Here is a 12,266-nt window from a genome sequence, read left to right as displayed (position 1 = left end):
TTGTTACAAATTATAATAGCCCATTACAATGGTAATACTTCTCAATATGATTGGGAGCTCACCAAGGCCAGCTGGACTGTGACTGAAAAAGCATGGGATAAAACCGGACTCTCTGATCATGGCGAACAATGAGGTCTGATGAGAAGCCAAGGTCAATGGCATGGGGTTTTGATCCTACTTCATGTTCCGGCTTGGTGGGAGCCTAGCCAGTTTGGATGTTCACCTTCCTAGACATGGATGGAGGGGGGAGGACCTTGGACTTTCCACAGGGCAGGGAACACTGACTGCTCTTTGGATTGGAGAGGGAGGGGGAGAGGAGTGGGGGGAGGGGGAGAAGAGTGGGGGGAGGTGGAGAAGGTTGGGAGGAGGGGGAGGGAAATGGGAGGTTGGGAAGGAGGCGGAAACTTTTTTTTTTCCTTTTCTCAATAAAAAAATGGAAAAAAATAGAAGAGAAAGATTTTTGCTAGAAGGCACTTTGGAATGTTCTGGTGAACACTTCTGATTCTTACCTGCTGACTCAGTAGCCCCTGTGGTCTCTAAGCACCCTGTAATCAGGAATTCCCAGGACTTCCACAGTGCATAAGCACCGCCTGTTTGCTAGAAACGCTGTCCTACTATGAAGTATCCACTGGGTGATGGGAGAGGACACTAGATTCCTTCCAATCTCTGGATGGTGAGTCTCCTAGAGAGGGGAAGTAGTCAGCTTCAAATGTGTTAAGATAGTAGAATTGTTTCTCTTCAGTGCTTATCATAGGGCTGAAAATATGAGAATCTCCAAAGGCAGCAGACATCTTGAGAAGCAGTCAGCTTTCCTGCTGGACCATGTAGGATACTTGCGTAAGTTTTGTGCAAGGGACACAGATGATGGGAGACACCTGGCATTTATCATTTATCCAGTATCTACTATTCATCTAATACTGTGTTGTATCTTGGGCTATTGAAGAAATCTTACAAAGGTTTCTCTAAAGAGGTTCTGTTAGCAAGGATTTACAGAGCAGAACACTCAAGTCTCAAAAGGTTAAGTTGCCCCAGGTCACACAGCCAGCAAGTAGCAGGGCAGCAGTTGTCCTGGGCTGTCACTGTGATTTTTCTAATGGAATTGTCAAAAAGATAGGCTTCTGCATGAAGTATTCAAGGATTTGCAAATATTTGGCTTAACATTTTTCTTCTACTTGCTGTTTGCAAAACTAATAAAAATCCATACACCCAAAATATGCTATATTCCAACAATTAACATGAGAGAGAAAACATAATTATCTTTTGGGAAACTATTGAGCTGCTATCCACAAGTATATTATGCATAGACTCAGAATGAGGCTGTGATGAATCTCTATAAGATACACTTAAATGTCTGTTATATTAACCACTGATTAGGAAATTTGAAGTTCTTTTCTCTCTCTCTCTTTTTTTTTTAAATTTAGATGAGCACACACCAGCTTACATAAATGAGCATGCTACTATGGGTATGGACAATTTTCTTTTAACTTTTCATTATGTATGGATATGTGTTGGTATGAGTACATGCATACTAGTGTCTGGGGACATGGGAGGCACCAAATCCTTTGGGGTTATAGGAGGTGGTAAGCTGCCTACTAATGTGGATGCTGGAAACTGAGCTCAAATTTTCTGCAAAAGTCGAACTTTCTTATAACCGCTGAGATATCTCTTCAACCAGGCCATTTTCTTAATTAAATATCAGGCATGGCATAGGCAAGCATTGCCACTTGGCCTGTGATGGAACTGTATTATATTAAAGAATTGTGGCCATACATTGGACTTATTATGGTAGCTTCCCATAATGGAAGACTTCCAACCTCTAGATAGTTCAGAGTGTTTTCATTTGCTGTCTGTAGTCAAGTTGTGAAGTACTAGAAATTGTTAGGAAAGGAGCCCAAACGAGGATGGGGAAACAGCTTCCATATTTAGCCCAATGTAGTGTGATGGTTTAAGAAAACTGGCTAAGGCATAGCTGATGTGGCAAGGGTGGCTGCTCCCCTCCGGCTGAGAGCTGCTACCAGGTATTAGAACAGAGGAACTGCAGGCAATGGGAGGCCCTCTGACCAACAAAACTAGCCTAAACAACCTCCTGAGCAACCTATGTCCCCCATCCTCATTCCGTGAAGAAGGAAGACTGAAAAAGGCCAAGGCTCCCATACATGTCAAAGTAGACTTCTACCATCTCAAGAGCAGAAAACAAGCAAACAAACAAATCTCAGGTAAGAATAGTGGCAGGCTCAACTCTCCTAAACCCAGCTTCAGTGAGTGACTTACATTATATTCAAGACAATTATTCTACTAATAACTAACTGAACTAAAAAGCAAGTTATTTACAGTTTCCTAAGGTAACAATTCATTCTCTATGTTGAGACTTTTCTTTTATTTATTTATTTATTTATTTTTATTTATTTATTTATTTATTTATTTAGTTAGTTAGTTAGTTAAGATTTCTGTCTCCTCCCCGCCACCACCTCCCATTTCCTTCCCCCTCCCCAATCAACTCCCCCTCTCTCATCAGCCCGAAGAACAGTCAGGGTTCCCTGCCCTGTGGGAAGTCCAAGGACCACCCACCTCCATCCAGGTCTAGTAAGGTGAGCATCCAAACTGCCTAGGCTCCCACAAAGCCAGTATGTGCACTAGGATCAAAACCCAGTGCCATTGTTCTTGACTTCTCAGCAGTCCTCATTGTCCACTATGTTCAGCGAGTCTGGTTTTATCCCATGCTTTTTCAGACCCAATCCAGCTCAACTATGTTCATAGCAGCATTGTTTGTAATAGCCAGAACCTGGAAACAACCTAGATGCGCTTCAATGGAAGAATGGATGAAGAAAGTATGGAATATATACATATTAGAGTACTACTCAGCAGTAAAAACCAATGACTTCTTGAATTTTGCATGCAAATGGACGGAAATAGAAAACACTATCCTGAGTGAGGTAATCCAGACCCAAAAAGATGAATATTGGATGTATTCACTCATAATTGGTTTCTAGCCATAAATAAAGGACATTGAGCCTATAATTCATGATCCTAGAGAAGCTAAATAAGAAGGTGAACCCAAAGAAAAACATATAGTCATCCTCTTGGATATTAACGTTCATCAGGCGATGAAAGGAGACAGAGACAGAGTCCCACATTGGAGCACCGGACTGAAACCCCAAGGTCCACGTCAGGAGCAGAAGGAGAGAAAGCACGAGCAAGGAACTCAGGACCGCGAGGGGTGCACCCACACACTGAGACAATGGGGATGTTCTATCGGGAACTCACCAAGGTCAGCTGTTGAGACTTTTCTATGGGCATCTGGAAAGAGTGTTTATTCTACTGTGGGGCAGATTCATATCTGGAACTGCTCGCCCATGTCAAGCTGTGGCAGTTCAGGCAAGAAACTAAGCTTTTTAAAACTTCTATTTCTGATCTGTAATGTAGAGAATTACAATCCACCGATTCTCAGAAGGCTGAGGGAGAGAGATCAGCGAGATTTCCCGGTGCAATGAAGATCTGCATAGGTCTGTTCTCTCTTCCCTCCCTGGAGCTCAATTCATCCTGTCAATTGGATGTATGTTCTTCCTTCTGTCTTAATCCACAACAAAATCTGTAAGAGGAAAAAGTCTAATGAACTAAGTTCATCAGTTGTCAGTAAGCGGGGCAGTAATTCCTGTGTTCACAAAGTCTGGACCTGTGCCATTTCAGAGTGAGTCTCAGAAGGTCCTACATGATTAGGACAGAGTTCCTGTTGACATCCCTGAAATCACTCATCTACCCAGATAATGTGTGGCATCTCCACCACCTAGGTCAGTGATCTTATGTTCACCATCAAGGTTCTTCAAGAAATCTTGCAAGAAGCCTGGAGTAAATGATTGCCTCTCATACTGGTTTATAAAGTTATGAAGGAAATTAAAGTTTCCTCATACTCGACACATGGACTGATATAATGACCTATAGGTTTAGTGTATAGATGTCGTTTGCTTATTCTTCACCTAGAGAATGACTCAAATATTCATTCCAGTGGGGTGAACTAGTGATGGTCTTGCTAGAAGTGAATTCTGATGTTTTCCATAGACATGTTCTGTTGCACATGAGATCAATTCTAGAGAACAGCCTGAAGTCAACCATACTTATCTTTCCATGAACACAAACAGACAATCAGAAAAACTTCTCCCCAGCCAGCCCAGTGACTTGTCTCTGTTGATCCAATGGCATGGGAATCTCTGTGTGGTCAGTTGCCATTTCATAGTTCTAGGTCAGTGGGACCTTTGTGTCATCTGGTAGGATTCATCCTCTGGGGGGAAAAAGTTTTCTAAGTTAAAAGCCCAAGATTTTCAGTAAATGGAAACCCAACTTCACTAATAAATTACAAAGTAGTTCCTCTCATCTCTACCCCTTGATTATTGCTATAAGAGAAAACAGTAACACAGGGTCTGATGTACTTCATAAGACACTGCCCCATTGTAACTCATCTATGAAATATTCTTCCCTCTGTTCTCAGTCAGTGCTATTCTAGAGACTTCAATATCCACTCCAACATTTCTTAGGCCCAACTATTTAGGACGACAGCATACAGGGTAAAGCCAGTGAGTTCCCCAGGCATGGGTGATTGCTGCAGTAGCTCGCTGAAGATTAGGCCACAGTCATAAAGCGTACAGGGTAGAACACTATGGCAGTAAATCAAACCCATGTAGTGGTAGCAGTAGCAGTGGAGCATTGCAAGCAGGGAAGCCAACCCCAAGTACATTCCGGAAAAATCTAAGAAATGTTCGTGATGTAGGAAATCCTAGGCCAACCTAATATCAGTTGGTCAGCTCACTCTTCTCCAGCAAAGATGCTCCATTTGGTACTCACACCTAGTTCCCTGGCTAATTAGCTATCTATTAGAAAACAAAACAAACTCTGATGTGCTGAAAGAATGTATAATTTTGAGCTAATGAATTAACTCTGTAATTTTTTTTTCCCTTTTTGAGCTCAATGAGCAAAATTGAGTGAATGGATAGGAGGGCTAGGAGGCTGGCCAATATCCGCAGAGCGGGTCACCTTGACCATCTGGTTGTTAAGAGTCTCCTCTATCGTGGTTGTCCTTGGGGATCATTCATAGGACACATAAATCCGCAAACTTTGTGTCTATGCTGACAGCTCCTTCCAAACCTCTTTTTCAGACTTTCTTAGTCCGTCTAAATCACTGTCCAACTAGCCAAACTATTAGACTATATTGACAATGGAGAAAGAAGTTTACAATCCAATTACCCAGAAGAGAAATTTGGTGTCAGATGGGCAAATATTCAAAATCTGTGAAAACAAGTAAAGAGACAAGAACTATTTTTCAAAGAGAGAAGAGTTTTCTGTAAACGGGCTTTGCTTTAGAATCCTTGGGGTCTGTGCTGTGGTTTCCCTATCAGGACTTTGAGACGCTGCATAATTCTTATTAGTTATAAATACAGAGTTGGTGATAGATCTATGGCATCACTAGCTAAGGAAGTTGCAACCGGTTGCAGGGCCTTTTCCAGTTCTAAACTACATGAAAAACTGTGAACAAGTCACATAGCATAAGTAGTCATTAAACAGTTTTATTTTAAGGAACTCCAAGTTCATTCCACACCATAACTCAGCTGTAGAGATGATTTGTACAAAATTAAGAATTATGTCCTTGACATGTCTGTATATTTCCAAGGGCCAGTTTAGAAACATATTGAAGCTAGTGACTAGACAGTGCTGCAGCCTTTGTATTAATTAAAATTGGCATGTTTCTAAAGCTTAGGGATCACTGTGGGAAAGGGGCCAGAAATATAAGTGCCAGAGGATCGGGGAATCGGTGTCTTCTAGTAGTCTTATAAGCTACACCCATAAAATCCCACCAACATGGCTGCCTAAACATGAACCAAACAAGGACAACAAGAGTAGATAATCCAAAGTGGACAGGGGAAAGACGATAAAGCCACAACCCTACACACACCAAAAAAAAAAAAAAAAAAAAGCCCCACAGGTAATAAAGAAGTCAGAAGTCAGAGAGTCAGTCCACTCCAGTGAAGAACATGACAACTGGTAACCTAATACCAGGTAGTTGGCCCTAAAGTCATATGCATGAGGATAGAATTGTACAGACTGAGCAGGTAATATTTAAGGATATTATATATATATTAGGATAGGCATATACATACACACACACACACACACACACACACACACACATATATATATATATATATATATATATGATGTGCTCTTCTAATGGATGTAGGCCTACAGTGGAAAGCAGAACTTGATAATGGAGATTTGGTAACTATAGTCCCCAGCTGCTACATCTTTGTCAGGGATCAGATTTGCACAATCATTTGTTCACATGGTCCTGGGAAAAGTCATACAAGAGCTGTGAAGAGACACAGGAGTCTACTTAGAAACTCTAGCAAGCGGTTGAGCCTGGTGCTGAGGTTGACTGAGTTTCTCTTTGCCTGGGGCAAGGAGAACATAGTAGGCAGATAGGCAGTAGAGAAAGATCCCCAACACCCTTGACATCTAGGTACATTTAAGGGAATGGAATTGTTTAGAACTGAATCTTGTCTAGAATTTTTAAAATATTGTGACCATACCATCAAAATAGTGAAAATAAAGTAACCACTTAAGCAATCAATTAGCTCTGCCAATTAATCATCAAGTACTTTCTATGATAGATACAATCCCAAAGTAGGCTTGATGAGAGCATGAACGCCTACAAAATGAAACCCTTGAGGTCTTTTTACTCAGCTAAGCAATGTTATTGATGCACAGAAAATAATGGAAGAATTTATCCCTTAAATTTTATTTTCCCCAAGTGGCAAAAAGAGAGAGGGAGAGATAATGACATTTGTTTCAACATTTTTCTGGTTGTTTGTAAATATTTTTCCTCTTACGTTGTGAAAGATACAGCTTTTGACATAGGAAAGAATTACATGGCCTTTTTTTTTTTCCTACATCAAAATTTCTTTCCCCCTAAAATTGTGAGAGCAATTTGTATGGTGAGTCTAGAAATGGTGATGTCTTCATTATTTATTAAGTTTGGCCAGAGAGGGACAGAATCAGGGATAAAGGGGTCAAACATCCAGGAATGTGGCATCTGGAATGATTCTGTGACACCTCAAAACTTCCAGAGCGTTCTAGGGACACAGCCCCAAGAATATTTTTTAGACCAGAAGCATTTGTGTGTCTACACAGATAAATCCCTTGCAGAGATCTGTTCCTGTTTGGCCTCTGCTCCATCCCATCCATCACAAAGCCAGCCTGCCAACTGCTCCCCAGATGTTCTCACCCTGACCCAGAGGTGCCCCCTTTGCTGAGAGACAGCAGCAAATGAACCTCTTCCATCCGTGGCATATCCAGAGCATGCTTCCAGAATGATTGACTGGGTTGCCGGCTGTTCAGTGAGTCCCACTACCATACCTAACCCAGAGAAGATGCTCCACTGCAAAAGAAAACAAATGTGAATGGGACTCCTGAGAGTTTACCAGGGAGAGAAAGCTGAATTCTTCTTCTCCTTTTTTTATTAATGAAAGCCAAAGTAGATGACAGCTTCCTTTCAAAGGTGAAGGTATAAATTACAGAGTGTCCTGAGTGTATTTACCTACTCTCACACAGACAACAATTCTCAGGATTAAGGTTATAAAAGAATGGCATGGATGTAACTGTTTAAAAATGTGAATCCTGAGCCTCATTGCTAAGAAACTGGCACTGCACCAATGTGGCAGGTATTAGCATTGATATTCAGCACTGCAGGTAAGATTCTGATATATGTGCTTCTCGGACTCACTTCTGCCTGGTATTTTAAATCTTAGCAAGGTCTGTGGGCAGAACACTAACCAAAAGACAGGAAGTTAAACCCTGAAGTCCAATGCTAGGTTCTTCTCTGACTATAAAACAATCAGCTAGTCCCTTCAATCACTCATTGAAACTATCACTTTTGCAGGATTTTTCCACTTAAAATATTTAGATATAATAATCCTTGATTATGATCTTCAGTCTAGGCTTTTTTAATATCATCATTCTAATAACTATTTTCCACTGATACAACCATCACCACCAAAGTGAACTTGAATATATTACTTAATCTTTCCCAGTCTTATTTTCCTTATTTACATGAAGGAAATATTAATCCTTTGTGTTACTTCACGTTAAAGGCAAGCTAAAATGATATGAGGAACATCGGATCTATAAAGTGCAATGCAGTTATAACACCTCATTCCTTCCAAGCTGGAAGATATAGCTTTGAACATAGAAGACCATTCATCTCATAAACATATCTTGAAGAAAATTCAATTTAGCTGAGTTCAAAATAGAGTGAGAACTGAGAAAATAGAAGCAGCCAATATAGAAAGATTTTAATGAATTTTTCTTGTGTAAAAAGTGGAGAAACAGGTCAGTCACTGAGGACTGCATTGGAGCAAAGCCAGTGAGTGGCTACTCGTGTGAATTATTCATAGCATATTTATGTGTTAGCAGGAGGGATCCTGTCGAAACAAGATTGCAGAATGGAAGTGTGAAATTATAGGAAGCTGTCCTCGAGTAAAGGAGAAGAGGTAGAATTCAGACCTGTGTGCTGGAACAGTAGCAATCTATCCATTATGGTAGGGAAAAAATTATTGCAGAGGTACAGATGTTTGGGAGTGGACAGATTGTTGATCAAAAAGGGACAAGCTTTTTCCTATAGATTATATCCATCCAACAAATCACTGAAGAATGAAGGAAATATGTGTTGGAGGTTAGAGGAGAAATACTGGGATGGCATATTTACAGAAATGTCAACATTAAGGTTTAAACACTAAACATTTAATGTCATGGGTTTCAAGTAAAGCAATTGTAGTCAGTTGTTCAGTCAAATCAGATCCTGGTTTTAGATGTAGAGAAGTGTCCCAGGTTTCTATTTCTGTGACAAAAACATCATAAACAAAAGTAACTCGTGGAGGAAAGGGTTTATTTCACTTATACTTCCACATATAGTCCATAATCTGTCAGGGTCCAGTCTTAACAGGGTTCAAACATTCCAGGATAGGGGTATATGGATTAGAAACACCAGGCTTACGGAACAGAGATACAAAAGAAATAGACAGAGACACAGACTAGAACTGGGAAGGCAATCCAGTGAATACTGAATTCACCCACATTTATTTTTCATATGCTTATATACACCAATCCAGAAAGGGGGAGAGAAGTAAAAAGACTACTTTAGCATGATTCAAAGAACAAACAAAGCAATTAACCACTTCAAAACATGAAGCATCAAGCAGCTATACCCTGAGTGAAGTATTCTATTGTTTAGGCAGGTTGTGCAGCAACCACACCTTAGACCAAGTATCCTGTAGGCAGCTACTCCCTGGATCAAATCTCCTGTTATACTTTTTAAAGAGTGGGGATATGGCCTAACTCTCTGACCTTTGATCAAGGTAGGATGGATCCACCTCCGTGGGCCATCTTAATAACACAAAACACCAAGTAATCACATCCTACATCAAGATATTTTGGCTAGTGGCCACAACTTAAGTCAAACCTCTTGTCAGTAACCTTAAAGGAGTAAGAATAGGCTTGAACAGTCTGACCTTTAGTTAAGGTGGAACAGACCCATTTCTGTGAGCTCCCACCTATTTGTCCTTTTTTTAAATTTATTTGTTAAAGCCTGTGCTTCTGCTACTGGACAGAAGACAACTGTGCCTGTCTTAGGCTATCTTCTTCCACCTTCCAGACATACCCATCATCAAGGTCACTGTAGTGCCATCATTCCAAAATCTGTCCATGACAGACTACTCACAGGTAACCACATTCAAGAAAATTAGCATAAAGGGGGCATTATTTAAGGCATTCTGTGACAACTAAGGGTTTAATTTCCCCATTTTTTATCTTTTGAAGTTGTGTTTTCAAGGATCCATGGGCACACTCTACAATTCCTTGTTCTTGAGGATTATAAGGAAAGTCTTTTTATGTTCAATATTTCTTTGGGAACAAACTTGCTAAAATACTTTTCTAACATTTCTGAATTCATTATTCATTTCTATAGTTTTAGGAATTCCCATATATGAAGAACAAAACTTTAAGCAATAAGTAATCACATGCTTAGTGGCTTCTCCAATTTGTGGCAAGGCCATTAAGAAACCTAAATATTTATTGATTACCACATGCACATATCTTAGTTTGCCAAATTCTTCAAAATTAGTAACATCTATTTGCCATAAATGATTAGGAAGCAGTCCTCAAGGATTTATTCCCAGATGAGACACAGGTAAATATTGTAGGCATATATCATATCAGTTAAGAATTTGACAAGCAATTTCCCTTGTTAATCCAAATTGTTTTCTTAAACTTTTATTATTTTGATGATATAAAACATGGGGTCACTGAGCAAGTTCAATTTGAAATAAAGCGATAAATTAAACTTATCAGCTAAAGCCTGACCTTTAGCCCATGAACCAGGAGCATTTGAATGTGCTCTAATATGACCTACAAAGTATGGAAATGTTTTTTTGTTGAATGACATCTTGAATTTGTTGGAACAGTATTTTAACTTTACTATTACTAGTTCCCATGTAGGGTACCATTTCTATTACCTGAGGAGTCTTAAAAATGTAATGACTGTCAGTCTATAAATTAAATACCTTATTTGCAAAATGCTGGGATACCACAGCAACAGCTCACAGCTCAACTATTTGAGCTGAGGCTGGATCTGTTTGCAATACATATCCTTTACCATCAACAACATTTGCTGCTCTTCCATTGGAAGAACCATCTGTGAAAATTAACATAGCATTCTTTAATGGATCTTTCATTACAAATTTAGGAATGTAGTGTAAATTGCTGCAATTGATCAATAGGACAAAGATTATCAGTTTGGCCTACAAATTGAGCAAATGTAATTGCCCAAAATTTTTTATTTTGAGATAACCAGTCAACCTGTTGCTTTGTATAAGGAACATTGATCACACTGTGTTCCCCACCAAAATATTGCCTAGATTCTATCTAGATTTTCTGTACTAAATAAGCTACTGCTTCAAAATAAGGGTTTAATACATTGACTGGCTAAACAGGAAGGCATAGTCATAAAAAAGGACCATTTTGCCCTAATAGTGCCATGGGGATAAGTTTTGTAGGCAAAATATATGCTTTCCAAGGTTGATCATAATTAATATAATGTATCTGCTGTCTCTGTATTGCATATTCCACCTGCTCTAGTACCTGTCTAGCAATGTCTATAAGATGTCTGGGGGAAGTGGGGTCACTACTTTCCTTAAGAATTTTGCTCAAGTTCTCCTATAAGGAACTTTAAATAAGGTCATAGCCACTGGATAGCTCCCAAATAACTTCTGGAAATCATTTAAAGTGTGTAAGCTATCTTTCTAATCCAATATGCAAGAGCTCTCATTGGCTGGCAGGTACCACTGTTATTTTCACAAACCCCTGGTTTGGGTCCTATATGCATTTTCACAGCTGCTTATCTGGGCAGAGTGGAGTTGTGCTGCACTGTCTGCAGTTTGGCCATACCACCAGGGACCTGGGACAAGAAAACACTGTTCCCTTATTGCCTGATGTACCTGGACAGGGTATAGACCACTCTCAGGAATCCTGTTGGCAAACTTAGCTGAAGTTTAATTTCTAGGGGCCTGCCATTGTAGCAACTCTGAGACTGCTGCATCCACAGGATTGGCTAGTTAGAGTTTAGGCAGGCAAAGCCATGCTGTTTTCACTACTCCTGCCTTTCTTTCTTTCTTTCTTTCTTTCTTTCTTTCTTTCTTTCTTTCTTTCTTTCTTCTTTTTTGCTTTTCTTTTTTTATTATGTATTTCTTTATTAATTAATTAAAGATTTCTGTCTCTTCCCCACCTGCTTTTCTTTCTTAAATCTTACAATCACAAAATTAGGAGAATTCCTGTATCCTCTCCTCTGTTATAAAGCTGTTGATCTGCCCATACAGGTTTGTTGGGCTTGCAGGCTTCTCACCCATGCTGCCTCTGATTACTCCTTGCTTACTGGCTCTGAGCACTGACTACAGTGTGTATACATGGATGGCCACCATCTCTGCAGCATCAGCCTGCAGCTGTTGCCGGGTCATGTGCCCCACGTTCTGTTTACTTCCCAACCTGTTCAGCACCTGCATTGGCTACAGCATAGGCAAGGCAACACCTTTACTTCCCCGAGTCCTGAGGCAGTCCAAAAAATGGCTGCGGCTGTGCCAACAGTGTGGAGGAGGGAATGGACTATTTACAATACCTACAAACTCTAAAAATTGCTGCATGTTTTTCTGCTCCCACTCCAGCTCCTCTGGCTA

The sequence above is a fragment of the Alexandromys fortis genome, unplaced genomic scaffold, assembly GCF_014885135.2.
Source record: "Alexandromys fortis isolate MF-2015 unplaced genomic scaffold, M_Fortis_MF-2015_v1.1 scaffold_10, whole genome shotgun sequence".
NCBI classification, from domain to species: Eukaryota; Metazoa; Chordata; class Mammalia; order Rodentia; family Cricetidae; genus Alexandromys; species Alexandromys fortis.
The sequence above is the reverse complement of the archived record's forward strand: the minus strand, read 5'-3'. Positions refer to the sequence as shown.